Raw genomic sequence first — 13,849 nt, forward strand, 5'->3', positions numbered from 1 at the left:
AGAAAATCTACAATAAGTCCACCCAGACACATCAAAGGTCTAAGCCAAGCATACCCTCTGGTCTCCTATGAAAATGTATGATGCATTTCCTAAAATATAAGTAAAGTACCTAAAGTATCTATCTACTATTAGATCATTCACCCTTTCCATGACAAGCTCTCCCCATTTTTCCAATCCAGTTTTCATAAGGACATGCAAACTAGTTGGGAGTTGGGATCTGAAAACCTCAGAAAGGGCACACAGTGAGAATTACACGCTAGACGACACATTAAATAGGATTGTGTTACGGAAGTGTTTGATGGATATAAATGACTCTTATGGAGAAAATGAAACTTTATAAAATGCATTTATGTCTAAAGTCAAATACCTGTGTAGGTCTTTAGGTTATCATGGCCTGTCGAGATGTCCGATATAGGTAAACCCCAGAAAAGTAATAATGAAGCCTGTAGACTTTACTCCAGCCCGGCTCTGTAAGAATGCAGGAAGATGAACACTATGTGGACTATGATCTTTTTAATATGACTGCTGAGTAAAGATTTATGGCCTACAACACCTGATAAAAGAACATTTTATGTTATAAGTGGGTGGTGTCCCGCCTCAGCCAGGGATTGGCAAGTGGTACTGTCAGTTCTCCTAGATTATGGGAAAGTAGTATCACCATCGGGAGATGGAGTGGAGGCTCTAAGGGAGCGGAGAAAGATTAGATTGTTGTTATGTTATTAGGCAGGCTGTGATTAGTAGTGTAAAACAATATGTCCCTGTCAGACATGTCAAAAGTTTTGATTGCTCAGGGTCTGAGTGTTCAAAGTGTCCGCAATCCATCCATTCAGCTGGTGGATATCGCTGGAGTATCCCAGTACCCATGTCCAAGCTACAAAATATGGGAAGTTTTCATGTGGCTGAGGAAATCCTATTGTAAGTGCCTGAATCTGTGTGGGGGGTATTGTGAGTTTACTTGCATAACTGTGCAACATAAGTGAATCATTGGTCACATGACATGCTCCCCAGTTTTCTTCTATGCTTCTGAAGCTTCTGGAAAGACTGCAGGAAGAGTCCATAGTCCAACTCGTCTCCCCAGAGGGCTGTACCCAAAAAACAGTTTAGTCTTGTCAGTGTCTGATTAAGGCCAGAGAAGAATAAACATATCTTCTAGCTCTGCCCCAGCTAGGCAGTGTTTCCTGTCTCAGTACAGTACATACATCTAGATAGAGCGTACCTCCGAGGTTCAGTTCAGGCCTATCTTTTATCGTATTAAAGGGGTACTCCGCCCCTAGACATCTTATCCCTATCCAAAGGATAGAGGATAATATGTCTGATCACGGGGGTCCCGCCGCTGGGGACCCCCGGGATCTCGGCTGCAGCACCCACCTGTTGCAGCTTCCGGAAACGCTGGATGCTTCGTCTCCCGACCACGGTGACGTGAGATCGTGATGTCACGACTCCACCCCCGTGTTGCAGGTGGGTGTTGCAGCCGAGATCCGGGGGTCCCCAGGGGTGGGACCCCCGTGATCTGACATCTTATCCCCTATCCTTTCGATAGGGGATAAGATGTCTAGGGGCGGAGTACCCCTTTAAAACCAAACCCTGCTACAAGCATGAATCAAATTCTGTTCACGTTGCAAGAACCATCTCGTCTAAGACAGACCTAGGTCACATGCACAGTGATCACGGCAATGTGCCAAGTTTAGATAATTTCACCAAAAAGATTGTCTCCAGTCCACACTTTGGGCACCTGGAGGAGCATGAACCTGAATGTACACTATGGATTGCTCCAAGTACTGTGCCTTGTAATGAGCCCAAAGCATTCCTTCAGTTTTTGTCCAATGTGTGCAGGAAATAGAGGCAGGAATCTAGCCCAGTGAGGAAGAAGATTTTATGTATCTGCATTTTTACTAATTTCACCACTTCAAGGGGTACTCCGGTGCTTAGACATCTTATCCCCTATCCAAAGGATAGGGGATAAGATGCCTGATCGCTGGAGTCCCGCCGCTGGGGACCCCCGTGATCGCTCCGGGTCTGATTACCGGCGACCACAGGACTGACGGCGCGTGACGTCACGACTCCGCCCCCTCAATGCAAGCCTATGGGAGGGGGCGTGACAGCTATCACGCCCCCTCCCATAGGCTTGCATTGAGGGGCAGAGCGTGACGTCACACGGGGGGCGGAGGCGTGATGTCACACGCCGTCAGCCCTGTGGTCGCCGGTAATCAGACCCGGAGCGAACACGCTCCGGGGACTGATTATAAACGGGGTGCCGCGTGCAAGATCACGGGGGTCCCCAGCGGCGGGACTCCAGCGATAAGGCATCTTATCCCCTATCCTTTGGAGTACCCCTTGCATCCTTTGGAGTACCCCTTTAACACTTGCAAAAAGCATGCTAGAAACTTTCCAGGCAATATCTGCTGTTAATGAAAGAAAGTAGGGAATAAAAGCCGAGCACTGCTGTGTACTCACATATCCTCTGATCCAGTGAATCGCATGGGGTGCCACGTGGCCACAGTCATAAGGATCCTTACTAGTGTTGCTCACGAATATTCGCAATTCGAATACTATTCGCGAATATCGCATATTCGCGAATTTCGCGAATATAGCGCTATATATTCGTAATTACGAATATTCGTTTTTTTTTTTTTTTCACAGTACACCTCACAGTGATCATCCCTCTCTGCTTCCAGCTTGTGTGGTGTAAAGAAGGCTGTAATACTACTGTGTGAGACTGTCGTGCGAAAATTCGCATATGCGAAAATCCGCATGTGCTAATGTTCGCATATGTGAATATTTACATATGTTAATTATTTTCGCATACGCGAATATTTACAAATGTGAAAATAAAACAAGAATATAACGAATATGCGAATATTCGCGAATATATGACGAATATTCGTCCATATATTCGCGAATATTCGCGAATTCGAATATGGCCTATGCCGCTCAACACTAATCCTTACCAGGTGCTCAGCGTCCAGGAACAAAAAAGGAAAGAAGCTGCAACAAATGTCCAATGTAGAGAAGCAAGGACACGGCATCTCTGGTCTGTTGGATCCAAGTAGATGACTTCTTTATTTCAGATTCATTAATATGAGTATAAACAGGCAGTCAGGGTATAGCGGGGAGAGACAAACAAATCCCATGCAAATGCGATTATGTGGTTTACTGTGTTTTGTGCCCATGTGGATTCTATTATATTGTGAAGACTATCCGGAAATTACATGTATGCATACGAGAACACATATATTCAATAAAATCTGGCAAGGGAGTACCCTGTCTGATTGAGCATATACAGTGGTCCCTCAAGTTACAATATTAATCGGTTCCAGGACGACCATTGTATGTTGAAACCATTGCATGTTGAGACCATAACTCTAGGGAAACCTGGTAATTGGTTCTGAAGCCACCAAAATGTCATCCAAAAATAGGAAAAAGTGAGGGTTAAAGAAAAATAAGTAGATAACTAATATAGATAAAGCAAATCCTTATATATAAAAGTAAGAAAAACCTGCTGGGAGCTGTAAATCACTGTCTATGTCATTGTTTCCCAACCTGGGTGCCTCCAGCTGTTGCAAAACTACAACTCCCAGCATGCCCGGACAGCCGTTGGCTGTCTGGGCATGCTGGGAGTTGTAGTTTTGCAACAGCTGGAGGCACCCTAGTTGGGAAACAATGGTTTATGTAGAGGAAAGGAGCTTCTTCAGGGTCCTATACAGTACACACTGTGTCCCATATGGAGCCGCCCTTACTTGGTGTCCAAAGGAGCAGGTAACCCTGGCACAGGTAAGGAGTAGTACAGAACTTGTAGTTCCTCCCTGTACTGTAGGGGGCGCTACCAGACACCAGTCAGAGCATGCACTTAAATAATACAGGGGTTTTACCAGTAAAATGCCTATTCTGATTGTTCAGTTCCTCCAGTTGTGAAATGTCTCACAGATCTGGACTGTCCATAGCATTGTATGTTGAGTCTGGTTTCAAGTTACAATGGTCCAGAAAAAAACATTGTATGTTGAAACCATTGTATGTTGAGGCCATTGTAAGTTGAGGGATCACTGTACGTGAGTGTCATGATAGTGACACTTCTGTGTTAAGATTTGCAGGGCTTGAAAGGATTAGACCCTCTAAGGATGGAGCGATAGAGGAAAACAGTTGCTACAAACAGAAACTAGATGGATATTGAGGCTGAATGTGCAATTGAATGACCGACTGGATTATAGACTGGATGTTCTTTTTTTGTACTATTTTTTAGTATTTACCTTATTTTTAGTTGTTTTTTTATCAGTCATAGTATGTATAGGGTGTGATACTCTGGCTATTCAGAGACATATACAGTGATCCCTCAAATTACAATGCCCTCAACATACAATAGTTTCAACATACAATGGTCTTTTCTGGACCATTGTAACTTGAAACCAGACTCAATATACAATGCTATGGGATCTACGAAACGTGTCAATGGCTGGAAGAACCGACCAATCAGAATGGATACTTCACTGGTAAAACCCATGTATTCCTAAAGTGTATGCACTGACTGGTGTCTGGTAGCGCCCCCTACATTACAGGGAGGTATTACATGTTCTGTACTCTTTCCCTGTACCAGAGTTAGCTGAGCCTTTGGACATCAGGTCAGGGCGGCTCCATTTTCCTTTTTTTAGGACATTGTGTGTTCTGTACAGGACACTGAAAAGCTTCTGTCCTCTACATAGACCAGGGTCTCCCAAAGAGGGTGTCCCCAGCTGTTGCAAAACTACAACTCCCAGCATGCCCTGACAGCCGAAGGCTGTCCGGGCATGCTGGGAGTTGTAGTTTTGCAACAGCTGGAGGCACCCTGGTTGGGTGACACTGAAATAGACAGTGATTACAGCTTCCAGCAGATCTTTCTTAGGCTGCATTCACACCTCGTTTTTGCAATACGGTTGCCGTATCCGGTTTGGTTTAAAAAAACGTATTGAACCGTAGTGCAAACCGTATACATAGACATTTCATTGTAAACCGTATGCCAACCGTAGCATCAGGTTGTGTACGTTTTGCATCATTTACGGTTGTATACGGTTTTTAACGGTACACCAAACCGTGGTCTACTATGGTTTTGTGTCCCAGTCAAAAACCGTGTATACGGTTATTTTAAAATGGAGTTCTATGATAACCATATGTAACCGCATGTGCATACGGTTCCATCCGGTTTGCACAATACGGTTTTTCATTTTTTATTTTTATTTTTTTTTGAAATTCAATAAAAAGAAGAACTTTATTTAAAATGTTGACAAACTTTAAAATTGTATATATTTTTTTCAAGAAAAACGTATTAAAACGTATGCAAACGTATATCCGTTTTTAAACCGTATACAGTTTAAAAACGTGAGAAGGCATATACATTTGCATACGTTTCGGTCCGGTTTGGTGACATACGTTTTTTTAACAGAAACTGGATACGGCAACAGTATTGCAAAGACGAGATGTGAATGCAGCCTTACTTTTATATGTAAGGATTTGCTTTATCCATATTAGTTATCTACTTATTTATTTTTAATGCTCACTTATTTCCTATTTTTGGATGACATTTTGGTGGCTTCAGAACCAATTACCAGGTTTCCATAGAGTTCTGGTCTCAACATACAATGGTTTCAACAAACAATGGTCATCCTGGAACCAATTAATATTGTAACTTGAGGGACTACTGTATGTGTTTTTTTAATACAAAATATCCCCTGAGAACCTCCCCTGTGGGTCTCCTCTCCCTCAGTTGTTTAAATTGCACCTGTGAGTTAGAGGTGGTCTGACGAAGTGCATTATGGGCATGAAACGGCTGTTTTAATCCACTGCTCCATAACCTCCCTTGTTTGTCTCTCCCCGCTATACCCCCACTGCCTGTTTATACTCATTTTTATGAATCTGAAATAAAGAAGTCATCTACTTGGATCCAGCAGACCTGAGATGCCGTGTCTTTGCTTCTCTACATTGGAGATTTGTTGCAATATCTACTGTTAAAGCAACCCTTAAAGGGGTACTCCACCCCTAGACATCTTATCCCCTATCCAAAGGATAGGGGATAAGATGTCAGATCGCCGCGGTCCCGCTGCTGGGGACCCCGGGGACCGCTGCTGCAGCACCCCGCTATCATTACTGCGCAGAGCGAGATCGCTCTGCACGTAATGACGGGGGATACAGGGGCCGGAGCATCGTTACGTCACGGCTCTACCCCTCGTGACGTCACGGCCTGCCCCGTCAATACAAGTCTATGGGAGGGAGCGTGGCGGTCGTCAAGCCCCCTGCCATAGTGCATTAAGGGGATGGGCCGTGATGTCATGAGGGGCGGTGCCATGACGTCACGCTGCTCCGGCCCCTGTATCGCCCGTCATTAGGCACAGAGCGAACTCGCTCTGTGCAGTAATAATGGCGGGGTGCCGCAGCGGCGATCCCCGGGGTCCCCAGCAGCGGGACCGCGGCGATCTGACATCTTATCCCCTATCCTTTGGATAGGGAATAAGATGGCAGGGGCGGAGTACCCCTTTAAAGGCAGAGTGGCCAACTCTTCACTTATCTGCCTAAACTGATACCTAAACGTATTTTGTGCTAATGAGACTATATTTTGTCTGGGTTTGCACAGAACATTTAGTAAAATTTTATATTGTTTCCATATTACAGAAGTGTCTGGTTTTCTTATTCCTGTACTTAGTCTCTCGAGTATAACCCACTTGACAAAAGGATTGCAAAACTCAAAGTCAATCATCAGGTTATCAGGTTCACTCCCCTGCCATGTGACAACTCCAATGGGCTACTATTACCAGCTAGCCTGTACTACAACTCCTATCCTCCCCTTGATTCAGCAGGGGAGTGGAGCTAGAGATCGGTGTGAACACTCAGACCCTGAGTGATCAAAATTGTTGACATGTCTATCCATCAAAAGTTTTTCTAAGTGACAGGGACACTTTAAATGGGCACTGTCAGATTCAAAAACTTTTTATATGTTGTACATGTTGGCAAAACATTACACTTTCTCATATACTTCGAGAAAATTTTATTTTCTTTCTATAAATATTGTGGCTTATAAAAACAGTACTAGGGGTCCCCATTCCCCAAGCTTATGCACAGGCTGGGACAAAGTCCAGTAACAGAGGACGGGATAAGCACTCCATTGTGCTCACTCCTGTTCTATCAGACTGCAGCATGAAAACAGAGTAGGGGGTTGCTGAGCAGCCTGCAGTTATTGGATGAAGAGACCTGGCACAGTACAGCAGACTCGGGGAGAAAGAGGAGTCATGCAGAATGACAAACCAAGTGAGCAACAGGTAAAAGATGTTTGTGAAAGAAATATAGACAAATGACAATTATTTGTACATGATCAAGACATTTAACATATAACAAATAAAAATGTTTTTGTTGTTGGATATGACAGGTACTCTTTAACTCTTTTGCCTTTAGAAATGACTTCCTAAAATATTCTGTTGCTTCCAACAGAGATGGTGACTAGATGAAAGTGACAAGTCTGATCTTGTGGAGATGAGGTTCTGCCATCATCAGTCAGTATAAGATTCAATGGTACATATTGATATGCTTCATTTAGCACTTCTGTTAGGATTCGGCAGGCTGGATGTGGATCCTCTGTGTCAGCGAGGGATTGGACCGTGTCGGTGGTCCGGTTCTAGGTTGCTACTGGTATTCACCAGAGCCCGCCGCAAAGCGGGATTGTCTTGCTGCGGCGGTAGCAACCAGGTCGTATCCACCGGCAACGGCTCAACCTCGCTGACTGCTGAGAAGGCGTGGGACAGAAGGACTAGACAGAGGCGAGGTCAGACGTAGCAGAAGGTCGGGGCAGGCGGCAAGGTTCGTAGTCAATGGAGATAGCAAGAGGTCAGGAACACTGGTAAGGCAAACACTGTAAACGCTTTCACTAGGCACAAGGGCAACAAGATCCGACAAGGAAGGGAAGGGGAAGTGAGGTTATATAGACAGGTGCACAGGTGGAAGCTAATTAGACTGATTGGGCCAGGCACCAATCATTGGTGCACTGGCCCTTTAAATCTTAGAGAGCTGGCTCGCGCGCGCCCTAAGGAGCGGAGCCGCGCGTGCCAGGACGTGACAGCCGGGGACCGGAACAGGTGAGTGACTTGTGATGCGATTCGCGAGCGGGCGAATCGCATCCCCGCCGGCAGTGTCAGTGCAGCGCTCCCGGTCAGCGGGTCTGACCGGGGCCCTGCAGAGAGAGGAATGCCGCGAGCGCTCCGGGGAGGAGCAGGGACCCGGAGCGCTCGGCGTAACAACTTCTGATTCAAGCTTTTAAAGAAAAGAAGGCATATTTTTTATTTGTTTCTTTGTTGCTACCAATTTTTTTGTTATCCTGAAATCCATAGCAGAAAACACATTACTTTTAAGTTGTATAATTTGTTATACACCATAATTTGTTATAAACCATATACCACATGGAAAAATGGAATTAAACAACATTAAAGGGAATCTGTCAGCTGTATTTGCTGCTAAGAGCTGCAGGCACCTTTGTTTGGCTGTATATAAATGCAAACCGTACCTTTCCTGGAGCTGATGGTAGTTGCCAAACATATAAAATTGCCTTTTTATTTCTTTGCCAAGTGTCAAGGAGGTGGTGCCAAGCTGCTAGAGTGCCACGGCCAAGTGGTGCCAAGCGTGCCTCCTTACCAACCCTTCTAGCTCCTTCTTAACTTATGTACAGCTCTGAAGGTGAGCTAAGAAATTAGGACAAACAAGGAGGTGTACCAGGGCACACCGCCTACTCAACAGTTGACTGATAAATAAATAGGGGATTGTATAAGTTCTGCGATCACCATCAGCTCTAGGAAAGGAACCATTTGCTTTTACATCCTAACAGCAATCAAATGGTGTGTGCAGACTCTGGGCTTTGAAGAGTTAATATTAACAATAAAAAAGTAAAATATGTACTCAGTGTTGTAAACTTACAGTAAGTAAACTAGTATATAACATGAAGGTCACCATTACAGAAATGTACTGAATACTGAACACTGGGAGTGTACTTTCCACAGTCAACATTGAACAAAATATACCTAATGCTGTTTTTCAAAACTTAAAGGGGTTGTGTCAACTTTAACACTTATCCCCTACCCATAGGACAGTTGATCAGTGTACAATTAAAGGGTTTTTAAATCACTGGGAACTTCCACTGTCTTGAGAATGGGGTTCTCCAAGATCCTATCAGAATGGCTTGCGGTGGTCATGCATGTGCACTCCATCACTTCATGTAGCATTGTATCTTCGGTTTGTGACGCCACCCCTTTAAGCCGTACCTAAACTTTTACCTATTGGTTCTTCCATCAACTTGGTTATAGTAAAGCCTCAGAGCTATGTGGACTGCAAGTTTCTTCATCTGTTCAGCTGGCCTCCCAACGAATGGTATCTTCTCATCTGTCTTCCAGCACTTGATCTAGGTCTGTTTTAAATCAGCCTATGGGTATACATCTGTAATATGGGTTAGAAATAGGGAAGTATTATGGATGAAACACCTTCAGCATGCCATCAGAGTAAAAAAAAATTCCAAAAGACATAATAAGGATCATGTGGTAATGAAGAGAATCAGGGACCAATCATGCAACGTATGGTTCCTTTATTTCATTTCATATATAATATACAGTACAGGACAAATAAAGCAGATGCACGGAGCAGCAGGCTACAGACGTAATCAATCATACGGTGTCCATATTAGGACATCATCAGGCGTCAGACAAACCTCCGTCACACCTCAGACAAACCTACCTCAGCCAAACCTTTCATCATGCCTCAGACAAACCTCGGTCATACCTTAGACAAACCTCCGTCACACCTCAGACAAACCTCCCTCAGCACTGGGAGCGCATGCGCAGCACTCTGCTGACAGCGTAGGGCTAAAGTAGGCAGCGATAGGAGTGTAGCACTAGCGTAGCCCTGCACATGCGCAGTTGTCCATACCGCTCAGAATGCATGCTCTTCTAGCCTCCGCTATGCAGTTAGCGTAGGGAGGCTGGAAAACTTTAACTGCTGTCCGGCTGATGTCTGAGACATGATGGAGGTTTGGCTGAGGCATGATGGAGATTTGGCTGAGTGCTGAGGGAGGTTTGTCTGAGGTGTGACGGAGGTTTGTCTAAGGTATGACCGAGGTTTGTCTGAGGCATGATGAAAGAAGAAGCCACAAGGTGGTGAAACGTCGGGCCTTGGCACGCTACATCTGACTCTGATCACCACTGGGTAATTTATTGCTTTGTCACTTTAGGTTGATATGTTATCATCCATTTCCTTTCACTCTCTTGAGTGATAAGGTATTACTCTTTAATTTAATTTACTGATCTGCCTGTATGGCTGAATGTATTTATGTGCAGCGCCATTTCTTGTGCAGTCTCCTATCATGTTGACCAGTATTTTAATTGTCTTTGATTGTCTGGTGCTTAGTATATGTAAATTTTAATCTGCTTTGTATTAATAAAGTGATTCTTGATCTGTAGTCATGCTTTGTGTTTGTTTTTCGAGGATTTAATTTTGATCTAGCGTGGGATCTATTATTAGAAGAGGGGGACTTTCTGAGGCATTTATGATAAATTTTGTGCAAAGTTCTAAATCTCCACACAGTTCTATTTATACACCTGAGCTGCACCTCACAGGAGAAGTGGACACAGGGATTTTGTTCTATTGATTTGAGGCTTGGATTCCATTGAGTTTTTTTGTCCACCAGCAAAAACAAAAGAAAAACTGTCACAGCTTTTTCCTGCGTTTTGGCAGTTTTTTTTTTTTTTTTTTGCTGGTGTGTGGAAACAGTCATTTTTGTACCCTGTGGCCATTTTTTCACTGCCTTCAGGATCCCACGCCATGGGTCGGATGCAAAGCGCCCAGCCCACGAAGTGTAAGAAGGTGAGGAGTGATGTTTAGCATATATATATATATATATATATATATATATACACATATATATAGGGTGCAGAGCATCACTACTTACCTCCGCTGGGTGTATAGTATACAGGGGTGCATAATGTTCCCTTGTATACTATACAGGAGCCCAGCAAGGAAAGAGTTAACCCACGTTGCTGCTGAGCAGTTCTGGGTTAAGTCTTTGTGCGCTATCCTGTATATACAACCATCTATAGATGACTGTATATACAAAATACAGTAGGCAGACGTCAACAATTGGAGGCTCTCTGTTTAGGAACACACTGCAGTATGGGCGCACTCCCCAGGGGAGAGCGCCAAAAATGTAATAAACTTTTTTTTTGTGATTTTTTTCTTTTCTTCTCACTTCAGATATGTGATTGCGGAGGACTATGTCTGATTCGGTGGATTGCAACGATGACCAGCGTTTTGTTAATTGCAATAAAAGGGTTAAAAAAGGCTGTCAGGGAGCATTTTTTTAAATAAACATTTGTTTTTCATTGTGTCGTGTTTTTTATAATTGAATTATTAGGCTTAGTAGTGGAAGCTGTCTAATAGACGGAATGATAAATTCCCCTCTTTGTCTCTATTCACATGTGTACTTCATTTCAAATCTGCAAAACATAAAACTTTACAATTACCACCATGTCATTCTCCAATATGCTGTACCAGTCATGGTGCTCCTTTCCCTGTGTCAATAGAACAGAAATGCAGATTAAAATTGTCCACACAGACATCAAAAGACATACAATATGTAATTAGTTCTGCATTAATTAAATTGTCTAACCATACAGGAGTACATACTTACATTTAAATGCGTTCCCACTAACTTACAAGACCTCCTTTCTTTTTTTCAGCCAAGCGTCAAAGAGGCGGGGATATGCTGCTTAAGTGCCAAACTCTGCCTTTCCTTCTCATTTACCCTCCCCTCCCAATCCCTTTCTTGATTGATGTACAGAGACCTGTATGTCAGTCAGGGAGGGGCTGGGAGGTGAGTTCAGGGCAAATAGGTTTGCTAGGCTGTGGCTCTAGATCAGATCATCCCCACCTTTCTGACACGGAGAAGAAAACAGGCAATTGTAAGTCTGGCAGCCACCATCAGCCCCAGGTAAAGGTAAAGTTTGCTTTAAAGGGGTAATCCGCCCCTAGACATCTTATCCCCTATCGAAAGTATAGGGGATAAGATGTCAGATCTCTGCTGCAGCACCCACCTGTTGCAACTTCCGTCAGCGCTGGAGGCTCTCATCCTAATGCCTCACGACCACGGTGACGGGTAAATCGTGACGTCACGACTCTGCCCCGTGTGATGTCTCTCCCCGCCCCCTCAATGCAAGTCTATGGGAGGGGGCGTGACGGCTGTCACGCCCCCTCCCATAGACTTGCATTGTGGGGCGGGGCGTGATGTTACACAGAGTCGTGACATCATGATCTCCCGTCACTGTGGTCGGGAGCCGAAGCCTCCAGCGTTTCTGGAAGCTGCAACAGGTGGGTGCTGCAGCCGAGATCCCTGGGGTGCCCAGCGGCGGGCCCCCCGCGATCTGACATCTTATTCACTATCCTTTGGATAGGGGATAAGATGTCTGGGGACGGAGTACCCCTTTAATACCCTTACAGCAATCACATGGTGTCTGCAGCTCTTATCAGCGTATAGAGCTGACACATTCCCTTAAAGTAGTTAGATAGTAAATCTGGAGTGTGAATAAAAATAATTCTGTTGATCATTTTGGAAGTTTAGAACAGATGTCCTGTCATGTTCAGTTACGTACCCAGCTGATGTAGAAGTTTCCAAGGCCAGCATACATGTCAGATTTAATTAGCAGACTGTTAATTTCCATCTCCCACTTAATGGAGAAGTTAAATGCCACCAGTTACATAATGTACAGTAACAATCACATACAGTTTTAACCAGAACTTTTGCTTTGGAGGTAATTGTTCTTTAAGGGGAATCTGTCAGCTTTCTATCATGCTCGAAGTTCAAGTGTCAAGGAGTATTGCAGAGCAGCAGCATGCATGCCTCCTGCCCCACTCCTCCCTGTCTTGACTGATTGATGCACTGGGCTCAGTGCTGTAAACCAAGCATTATAAATACACCATCGATAGCTGATCAGCAGTGAACAGAAGCTGTGCTGCAGTAACCAGGCCCGGCCACTATCCAGTGAATGGAGCCACCTACTTCTAACCCTGCTTAAAGGGGTACTCCGGCCCTAAGACATCTTATCCCATATCAAAGGATAGGGGATAAGATGTCTGATCAATGGGGACCCCCACAATCCCTAATGCAGCACCCCCTATCATCAGCTTCACAGAGCTTCACGAACACGGGGCCCCACCCCCTCAATGCAAGTCTATGGGAGGGGGCATGATGGCAGGGGGTGGATCCGTGATGTCACAATACACCGGCCCCGTGTTCGTGAGTCATCAGACACGGAGCGATCTTCGCTCTGTGAAGCTGATGATAGGGGGTGCTGCATTAGAGATTGTGGGGGTCCCCAGCGGCGGGACCCCTGCAATCAAACATCTTATCCACTATGCTTTGGATAGGGGATCAGATGTCTTAGGGCCGGAGTACCCCCTTTAGAGCATAGATCCAGCTTCAGCAGCCCTGAATAACAGAAAACAAAAAAATGGCATCTGCAAAAGTTTGGGCACCCTGCAGAGTTAATATCTTGTACTGCCCCCTTTGGCAAGTATCACAGCTTGTAAATGCTTTTTGTAGCCAGCCAAGAGTCTTTCAATTCTTGTTTGAGGTATCTTTGCCCATTCTTCCTTACAAAAGTCTTCCAGTTCTTTGAGATTTCTGGGCAGTCTGTCACGCACTGCTTCTTTAAAGTCTATCTATAGATTTTCAATTATGTTGAGGTCAGGAGATTGTGAAGGCCATGGCAAAACCTTCAGTTTACGCCTCTTGATGTAATCCCCCGTGGATTTCGAGGTGTGTTTAGGATCATTATCCATTTGTAGAAGCCATCCTCTCTTTTAC

General features: G+C 44.6%; 1 long non-coding RNA gene across 1 annotated transcript in view; it reads left to right on the forward strand.

Annotated features, from left to right (window-relative positions):
• Positions 1-11,338, forward strand: part of LOC130291428 (uncharacterized) — a 73,420-nt gene extending 62,082 nt beyond the window's left edge. The window contains exon 4 of the long non-coding RNA XR_008847932.1: positions 11,242-11,338. This is a non-coding gene — a long non-coding RNA (uncharacterized LOC130291428). The remainder of the gene's footprint in view (positions 1-11,241) is intronic.
• Positions 11,339-13,849: the final 2,511 nt, after the last annotated feature.

This window comes from Hyla sarda, chromosome 9 (assembly GCF_029499605.1).
Source record: "Hyla sarda isolate aHylSar1 chromosome 9, aHylSar1.hap1, whole genome shotgun sequence".
Classification (NCBI taxonomy): domain Eukaryota; kingdom Metazoa; phylum Chordata; class Amphibia; order Anura; family Hylidae; genus Hyla; species Hyla sarda.